Here is a 9,770-nt window from a genome sequence, read left to right as displayed (position 1 = left end):
ACGAACGGGCTCTAAGCTAGAACCACATACTTTCCCAGACGGATGAAGGCCGCAGCAGTAGGCAGTGTCTTGTACATTATCCCCGGTCCTCATCGTTTTAATTTAGGCTTTATTTAGTTCCAAAAGTTAAAATAGACACTGCAACACTTTCGTTTGTATTTGATAAATATTATTTAATTATAGACTAACTAAGGCTCAAAAGATCCGTCTCGCAAACTACAGGTGAACTGTGTAATTAGTTTTTATTTTCGTCTATATTTAATGCTCTATGCACGCGTCTAAAGATTCGATGTGATGGAAATCTAAAAAGTTTTGTAATTTTTTTTTTGAACTAAACAAGACCTTACATACAGCATGAATGCGTTTTGTCTGAGGGTGAAGCAGTACGGTTCCATGCGTGTGTGGTGCATGGGTCGTCGACCATCCATCCATCCAGTACGTGTACGTGGTGCGCGTGAAACAGCCAAGCCAGGGTATATATAGGCTTTGCTGTACATACATATAGCATAGCATATACGATTACGACGTACGACGACAAGGGACGTTTATTTTTGGTGTACACGTACGTGCGTGTGTGCCCACTGCTCCCGTCCCGTCCCGTCCCGTCCCGTCCGTCCACCGACGACCCATGCCGCCGGCCACCTCATCGTCAAAAGCATGCATATTGCTCTCTGTCTGTCTTCTTCTGCCTGGCTTTGTGTGTGCCTATCTAGCAGGGGAAAGAGGATCGGATGCGTTAACGTCGCATGCATGCATGTCCTTGTCGTTGACATAAATGCATATGCGTGTATGTGTACATGTATATAGTACAGTATATGTTGCATGTCTGTCTGGCTTGTTGTAGTATAATATATATGGCCTTTTAATTAGTTCCTCGTCCAAAATTTTTTCACTCATCACATCAAATTTCTAGACACATATAAAGTATTAAACGTAGATGAAAACAACAACTAATTAATTACACACAGTGTTTGATTGTAATTAAATCGTAAAATGAATCTTTTAATTCTAATTAGTTCGTGATTGGACACTAATTACCAAATAAAATAAAAATACTACGGTAGCTAAATCCAAAAACTTTTAGGAACTAATTAAACAAGACCTATATATATATATATATATATATATGGTTGCAACTTTTGTTTGTTTGCCTCACGCGCCGGCGTCGGCGCATCCGCATCGGCTGCGAACGAATGGGCACGGGCGAGACACGCTTATATAAGCCTATAATTAGGTGCCAATGGACTCCATCGACGGCGACGACGACGAGCTGATGGATCGATCAAAGGTAGCGCCTGTGTACTGTATTGTGTGGCCAGTGATGCATGGCTTGCTGGATCCATCCATCACGGGTGTCCATCATAATAATTAATTAATACGTACTCAAGCCCGTTCTAAACTATGACACATTTTAGTTTCTGTTTTAAGTCAAACTTTTCTAACTTTTATTTAACCATACTGTACCAGACTGTTTTCAGTACTAGATATACACTGCTTCTACACTATTTCTACAGACTGTAACGAAAAAGAGATTAATCAAAGATTTCATATATATGCAGGTGATATATATATATGCTCACCTCTGTTAAAAAAAAACAGAGAGCCTCATAAAGGTTGTCCGTCGTCTGAGCCACTTTGGGCCAATATCCTTTCCCATATAAAATTGTTTATTAAAACTAGAAAAAAATGACTTAATTAGGATAAAGTTAAAATGGCCTATAATTTAGAGTGTCTTTGTACTGGTACGCGTACAAAGCACATATCATGTGCGTCACTTTGTAACTCCTACTTCTATCTATATATTCTTCCGCGCGCAACTCATTTTGAATATGTGTACCGAAAACATACCTCTCTAAAGTTAATATAATAGTATTTATTAGTTTAAAATATGAAAAGAAGGTATCTATACATATATGGATTGTTTCCATGTATGTAAGCCCATCCAGCCCACTAAAAATGTTGATTTTGGATTCTGTGTTCTTATACATTCAACATTTTCAGTCTAGGTACCCTCAACATTTCTTCTTACACAATTCAACATTTTCAGAAAACAAGCTTTTTCAATGATTTTATTTATTAATCTCTACAAGAAGCTCCAATGGATCATTGGGTATCTCACAAACACACGGGCAGCTGGGAGAGATTCGTTGAGTTGCACACACTGATCATCGTTGGATGATGCATGCAATCCCTCTTCCATGTCTGAAACTGAAACGTCCTTGAGCTTATCAAAACCTGCTTTTGAACACACTCTGGCATGGCACTATGGCATGCATCCCTGCACCTGCACCATCCTTTGCTGCATGCTTTCATAGACTGCAGAGCACCCTTCAAACAGCTGGCACCCGATGTTGCTCTCCAAGCTACTGAAGTTACCTCTAGAAATGGAATCCATTCATTCAGTTCATAACCCATGCAAGGGAAATAGGGAATACTAAATTCAGGAGACGATATATATGATTACACAGATATCAGATAGACAGTGTTTGGTTGGTGGACAACTAGGATAAAGAAATTCATGAATAGATACCCATGGGAATCTCTATTTCCCAAACATACATCATGGATATCCTTATCCTAATATCCATGATCATTGTATCCCTATCTAATCTCGTCCTCGAACCAAACACACCGTAATAGTCCTAGGTCAAACGATCTAAAATTTGGCTAAATTTATATACTCAAAAGATGCTGTAGAATTGAACTTGATCTGTAGCCTGTAGGAGATGCTGGAGTGTACGGAGCAAATGGTTTGGGATAATGTGTGGAATTTCCATATCGTGCCCCTTAAGCTAGCTCGGTTATGCTGACAATAGTTTGTTTTCCTTAGTGATGATGTAATGAGAGTTGATTTGTGATGGTGATCTGTGATGATGGTGAATAACTGGGGTTGGTCCTACTTGCTCCAATGCAAGCTGGCCTAATAACTGGGACTGATTTCTTCACATCGGTTTTCCCTCAATTGCGTAGTGGTCTATTCTGTAAAAACCGACCAGTGTGTTGATTTCTGCGTGGCTATTCGGTAGTAGTCCTAGCTTAGAAGCCATATTCTCGTCCCATTGTGTAGTGGTCAGCTACATACTATATGTACTAAGTGCGCGGTGATCATTATTGCACAGCATGTTGACAAATGTGACAGTAAATGATTTGCATATGTATGGAATTGTGATAATTGTCTTTGTAGTCACAACTCACAAGTGGAAGAGTGATTTCTGATTCGACTTAGAAAATGCTCCACGTCTGGTAAGGATATAGTGCACGCAAGGGGTGCAAAAAATTCAGTTTGTTGCATTCCGGAGCCATCGGTCTCTCCTCTCCTCAGTCTTCTCCTATCTAACTACCGACTTGTTTGGCTACACTCATTTTTACCTTAATCTATGTGTGTAGGAGTATATTAAAGTAAAATGTAGTTAATCTATTACCCTAATATATATAGTAGATTGATATATATAATCTAAACAACTTATGGCTATGTCTTATGGGTGTCTTGCCGTATATGCCTCCTTCTATACAGGCGCAAGCAACAGAGCAAGTACAGTGTTCACTATACAAGTCACAGGCAGGCAGCCACCAACAACATCCGACGTTGGACAAAAGGGGACACCTGCACGGGAAGCACATGTTCTGAATTAATTCAGCACATGCAATTTTCTGTATCATCATTATATATGTCTGTCAATGGTCATTCTTTGTAAGGCAATAGTCAATTTCTTACCATTGATGGTTGTTTTGAAGGTTGATTCTTGCTCTGCGAAGCACGACTAAGCATTGCAGCATTCTAATCAAGTGCAACACTAGGTTTTGCCAAGAAATGGTTATGTTCGCTGTCATTTTTTTTGACATGATTAATGAATATATATCAATTTACAGTCATAATTGGAATGCAATAACTATTTTTTTATTTAGCTGTACATGATTTAATAATAATCAAAAGAACATGCCTCGTAGCCACTAAATAATTAGTTTAGCACTGCATAAACTATCTTGAAATGACACTGTTTGAGAAAATTGTACCTATAATCATGCTGATGATGTGCTCAATAAAATTCCTTGTTTTACTCTAGCAGCTATTTTCATGAGAGGTTTCGATTCCACTAGAAGCTTAGACCTTTCTAGACTAGATGGATTATTCTTCAAAACTTTTTAAAGAAACACAATTTAATCAAAAATACTAATAAGAGAACGCGCAGGCAGTGGGGATAACCCACACACCGCCCGCAGCCCTGCACTCATTCGTCCTGTACCCCGACTCTCTCTCTCCTCTAGGCGACCAAGAAGGCAACACCATAGATCCACGCCCGACGAGCTCCGGTGGTCCGTGCCCACGTCCCACCACCTCCTCTCGTCCGCACCCACGGCCACACCCCACCGCCTCCCCTACGCGTGGTCATGGTGGATGGCGCGGTGGCCGCGCCAGATCTATCGTCGACGGTGGCGCATCTGCCGGATCCGGCGGTAGCAGGGCTAGGTACGGTAGGCCTCTTCCTCCTACTCCTCCTTCTCTCTCCTATATCAGGCTAGGGTTCCGGCGAGCAGTCCCTTCTTCTTCAACTCTGGTGGGGTAGCTGAGGGGAGGCAGATAGGCCAGGCGGTGGGAATGGTTGATGGGCGGCTTATGGTTGCTGGCGGCAGTAGGGGTTGTTGGGCTAGGTCAGGGCGGGGAGGCTTGTCAGAGTTGGAGAAGATGGCGGTGGTGGGTGGAGGGGAAGAGGGCGGCCGCCAAGGGCGCTAGGGTTAACCCTAGCACCATAGCGCCCGCGGCGGGGCGGTGGCAGGCGGCTGGGGCAAGGGCATTAGAGTCGGCGAACCCTAGATCCGCTTTTTCCCTTCTTTGGCAACTACAGTATTTTCTTTCCTAAATTGGAGTGTGCAATCAATGGTTCAAAAACTGCACATGCAGGGTGTAGTAAATCATGATTTTTTTCCTCAAATGCAGGATACATAGTTATCAATTTAGATGTATTGTACTACGTTTTACATAGTGGATAACAATTTTTATCTTCAATTTGTTTTTCATAAAACTGTATATAAACTGCTGAATCATTTGTCAATTGGTGAATTCTTTGGTTAATGTCTTGTTTAGTTCCAAAATTTTTAGCAAAATGAGTACTGTAGCAATTTGGTTTGCATTTGACAAATATTGTCCAGTCATGGACTAACTAGGCTCAAAAGATTCGTCTCGCAAATTACAGGCAAACTATGTAATTAGTTATTGTTTTTATCTATATTTAATACTCCATACATGTGCCACAAGATTCGATGTGACGGGGAATCTGAGAAATTTTGCAATTTTTTTTGGGAACTAAACAAGGCCTAAAATTACTACAGTTTTGATCTTGTCTCACTCTCCTAGAAAGTATCGTTTTCTCAGAATTTTTTGTACACACTATGTTTCTCATCTCCACATCTTAATTATTTGAACAGGCGCAGCTGCTCCTTAAGAAATTGGTGGTGCAATTGTCGAGGTCAATTATGACAGGTGTGTCTCCCTTTTCAACCCGTCTTTTTCGCTGCTATGCACAAGAAAATTGATAGGATCCATTGTTAAAATCTAATATCTAAGACATACTCTCTCCATTCTAATTTCTAAGATGTTCTGGCTTTTCTAAATATTTAGCTTTTGTTGTACACTTGATTTACACTATGTCTAGATACATAGTAAAAACAATGTGTCTAGAAAATCCAGCAGCGGCACTAGGAGAGGCCACGCCAATTGGCGGACGCCGGAGTAGCAGAGGTGGGCTGCTCCGGCAGTTGGGAGCATGGTCCATGCTGGAAGGTGGGAGCACGGATCCACTGTTGGGGGTGGGGACAGGGCGCTATCGCGCAGATAGGGTGGGGCTTGCTGGATCTGCTGATCGGGGTGGGGCTCGCCGGATCCTCCGCTAGTAGTTGCCCGCTCAGGGTGGGGCTCATTGGATTCATCGCTGCCAGTCACTCGCTCAGGGTGAAGCTTGCCAGATCTGCTCGGAACACACAAGATGCACCTCTGGCTGCACGAGCTCCACCACCGGCCATGAGATGTGGGCATCGCGACCTCCACTGCCAGTTGCATAACGAGGGAGCTAGAGGAGGTAGGGAGAGAGCAAGGTACAAATGCCGCATGGGGGAGACGACCGCTCTACTGAGCGTGGGGGAGACAAAAGTGAGAGACGAGAACTCTAAATGTAACTTCTATACGTGACTATAGTAATAGGCTAGCGGCTGGGCTCCGGGCCTATTTATAGAGATGGGCCATTTAAGAGGCCCGCCTTTGAAAATAGCCTTCATTTTCGGAAAAAGGCCAACCTCAGTAAATCGATTTTAGGTGCCTCCTTAAATTGATTTTATGTAAGATGCGCAATTTTGACCGTCTCTGTAAATTAAATCAATTTTACGAGATGGACAATCTTGATCACCCTCCGTAAACAAAAGGTCCGCCTCCATCAATACTTTGGAATATACAAACACCATGGACAAATTTAAGGTGATGCCAACGTGATGTGGTGATGTTTAAATTTGGAATCATACAAATCCAAATTGAACAGGCTCAGAATATCAAATCAATGGAATTCTGGATCCAAAGTGCATAGGCATATAGAAATTTTAAAATTACTAGGAAATATTGAAACATGTAAGAAACCATAATAAGTGCATTGTACACATGCGCACACACGCACACATAGTTAGCTCAACGGGTGTGGTGTTTTTTTGACTTGCTAGAAATTAATCAACAATCACGTAAAGCGAACATGCATGGAGGAGAATGAGTGCAATTTGTTTTTACCAAAGGAACATGAAATACTTCATAGGCATGAGCGCAAATTGTGCCATCATGGACAGCTGCTGGAAGGCAACAGGCATGGACAAAGGTATTTTTCAGTTAATTGGATAGATAGGTGGTCGAACTGGAGTAAGTGGTGGAAGAAAACACAGGTATTCTACATATGAGGATGAAGAAAGCACTGGTATTCTAGTATGGGCAGGGCCCCAAGGGGATCCAAGATCAACTTGGTGATGCATGAATTCGACTCAAGAGAAAATGCAAACGCAACAACGCCAGCCATCGCTTTGATGTCAAGGTATGATGTTCGATTTGCTTGAAGAGCATTTCTTATGTAGTTGTGTCTGAAACTATTTTATAAATTAATTTGTGTTGAGAAACTTTAATGTATGGATTATTTTTTGTTTTATATATGTATAGGATACACACGCGCACATAAGCGCGCATGCATAAGGGTGTGTGTATGTCATGTATGCTGCTAAAAAGCACGGGCCACACACACACATATGTATGGGCCGGGCCGTGGTTACATGCGCAGTGCCCTGGTTGGGGCCAACAGTGCCCATGCTAGGTATTTGATGATAAATAGAAAAGGCCACCATGTAAATCTAGACTAAACCAGGAGGCAGAGTCTGCTTACGGCGGCCACAGTGGTTGATTGGGAGCCCTTTCCAAAATTGAGGAGATCCTTGGCAGTTAGAAGTAAAGAAACCTTTCCTTTTCGTATACTTGGCTTGAAGCAGTTTGTATATTTGGCGAAGGCTCTTTGGTTGCAGACAATAAAAGCTGACCAAGTGAAATACCAACATATTGTAGTACTGCACAAATAATTTTATGAGGCACTGGCCAAACAATAACCGAGGCATTTTATTTACGCAGTCCATAAAAAAATGTCTGCCTTGGTAAATCAATTTACGAAGGTGGTAAAAATGCCCACCTCAGTAAACCGAGGCATTTATAAGGCATCCTTAGAGCCTATGTAGATCTCCTCAGAGCCTATGTAGATCTCCTTTTCATGTACTTGGCTTGAAGCAATCTGTATATTTGGTGAAGGCTTTTTGGTTGCATTAGAAAAAAAATCTGACAAGGTGAAGTGTCAACCTATTGTACTACAACACAAATGATTTTATGCGGCACCACCAAACATTAACCGAGGCGATCACAAAATTCAATCGCCTCATAAAATGTCCGAGGATTTTCGGAGAAGAATGCTTTTATATTTACGGAGGCGGACACAATTTGTCTGTCTTGCCAAATGCATTTACCTAGGTGGTCATTTTATTTACATAGGCCATAAAAAATGTCCACATCTGTAAATCGATTTACGAAGACAGTAAAAAAATGCCCACCTCAGAAAATCATTTATAGAGGTAGACATTTATAAGGTGTCCACCTCTGTAAACTAGGCCTAGCCCACTACCATCTCAACTATATAAACAAACAATGAAACCCTAGCTCACACTCAGCCACCCTCATGCCTCAGCTGCACCACCCTCAGACCTGTGTGGTGCACGCCCCTCTCCTTCTCCAAACTACTGAGCATACCCCTCCCTCTCCCTCACTCGGCTTTCGGGCACGATAGAGGTGGTGCGGTTGGCACGCCTCTCTGGATTTGTTCTGGTGCTCAGATGTAGCTGGATTTGGGATGCTACCGTGCTCGATGCGTGTTCGTTTGTGGTTTCTTTTGTTTCTCTTTGACCAATCAATTAAAAAGTTTCTTCTTTTTTTGGGGGGTTGTGGCTGATGCAAAATGGAGTGAGCTAACAATGGGTGGTGTGGTGTGTTTGTTGCACGTGATCCTGCTGCAGATGATCCTGGCAGCAATTGAGGGCCTCAGCAGCAAGAACGGGTCGAACAAGTCGGCTATCTCCAAGTACATGGAGGGCAAGTTCGGCAAGCTCCCCTCTCACTGCTGACCGGGCATCTAGCACGCACAAAGGAGCCTGAGAAGCTCATATTCCTCAAGAACAAGTACTTCCATGTTGATGCCCCGGACACACCATCGAAGCGTGGGCACAGCCACCCAACCAAGGTGACATGAACGTGCCGGCGCCGCCACCCAAGTCATCGGTGGCATCGTCCACGGGGATAGGGCACGGTCGTGGGTGCCCACCCAAGGCCAAGAACATGCTGGATGCCACCATGAAGCAGGCCACAGTCTAGATGCCAACCACCCGCGGGCGTCTGCCCAAGAAGGCCAGGACCATAGAAGACAATGCCTCCCTAGCCCGAGCCCCAAGCCCACCCCCGCAGCCGCACCAAGCCCCACCAACAACGGATCCGCCATAAAGGCCAAGGACACTAGCACATGTATTGTGTTAGTGTTGTAGTGAAGATAAACAATGATACACATGATGCTAGTATCAAACACAAAAATTTATCTTCTCATCGGTTATTAACATTGTGAATATATCTCGATGAAGACAGTTTGATGCCATTTTGTTCTGTTATGGTTTTTTCTTACATGATTTTCTCTTAAGTAGTGATCAACCTGCATCATACATTTATTATTATAGTTGAATATATGTGTCTAAAACTATTTTACAATTTATTTTTTGCCAAGAAACTTTTAAGTGCGGATTTTTTCAAAAGCACATGCACGCATAAGCGCGCGCACACACATTGCTTCGAGTAGAGGATGGCCAAACCATGGGCGGTGCAGCGGCCAGGCATCAAACCAAATTAATATGTAGTAAAAGGGGATATTTGGATCTGGTTCCATGCGAATCTGATATGTTTCCATCCTTACTTGCCACGATGGAATGGTGTACGCACAATAGAGGTCCCAACAGTCATCGTGTTAGATGAACCGGCTGTTGTTGGTATTTGAGGTTCCCATGAGAGACACCAAGGACAGCGCACAAGAGGAATGTATGAGGATGAATGAAGAGAAGCAATACATAGATCCCCTTAGAGCCTATGCAGTGAAGAAAATTGTAATGTTGGAATCGTTTGGTGGTTGTGGCTTATGCAAAATGGAGTGAGGTAACAATGTGCGGTGTGGCGT

The 9,770-nt window shown here is 42.8% G+C and overlaps 1 pseudogene; it reads left to right on the top strand.

Moving 5' to 3' along the window:
- LOC8070388 lies at nt 8,530–9,052 on the top strand (annotated as a pseudogene).

Source organism: Sorghum bicolor, chromosome 8 (assembly GCF_000003195.3).
Source record: "Sorghum bicolor cultivar BTx623 chromosome 8, Sorghum_bicolor_NCBIv3, whole genome shotgun sequence".
In the NCBI taxonomy this organism is placed as follows: domain Eukaryota; kingdom Viridiplantae; phylum Streptophyta; class Magnoliopsida; order Poales; family Poaceae; genus Sorghum; species Sorghum bicolor.
Note: the sequence above shows the minus strand (reverse complement) of the source record. Positions and strands in the feature narration are given on the sequence as shown.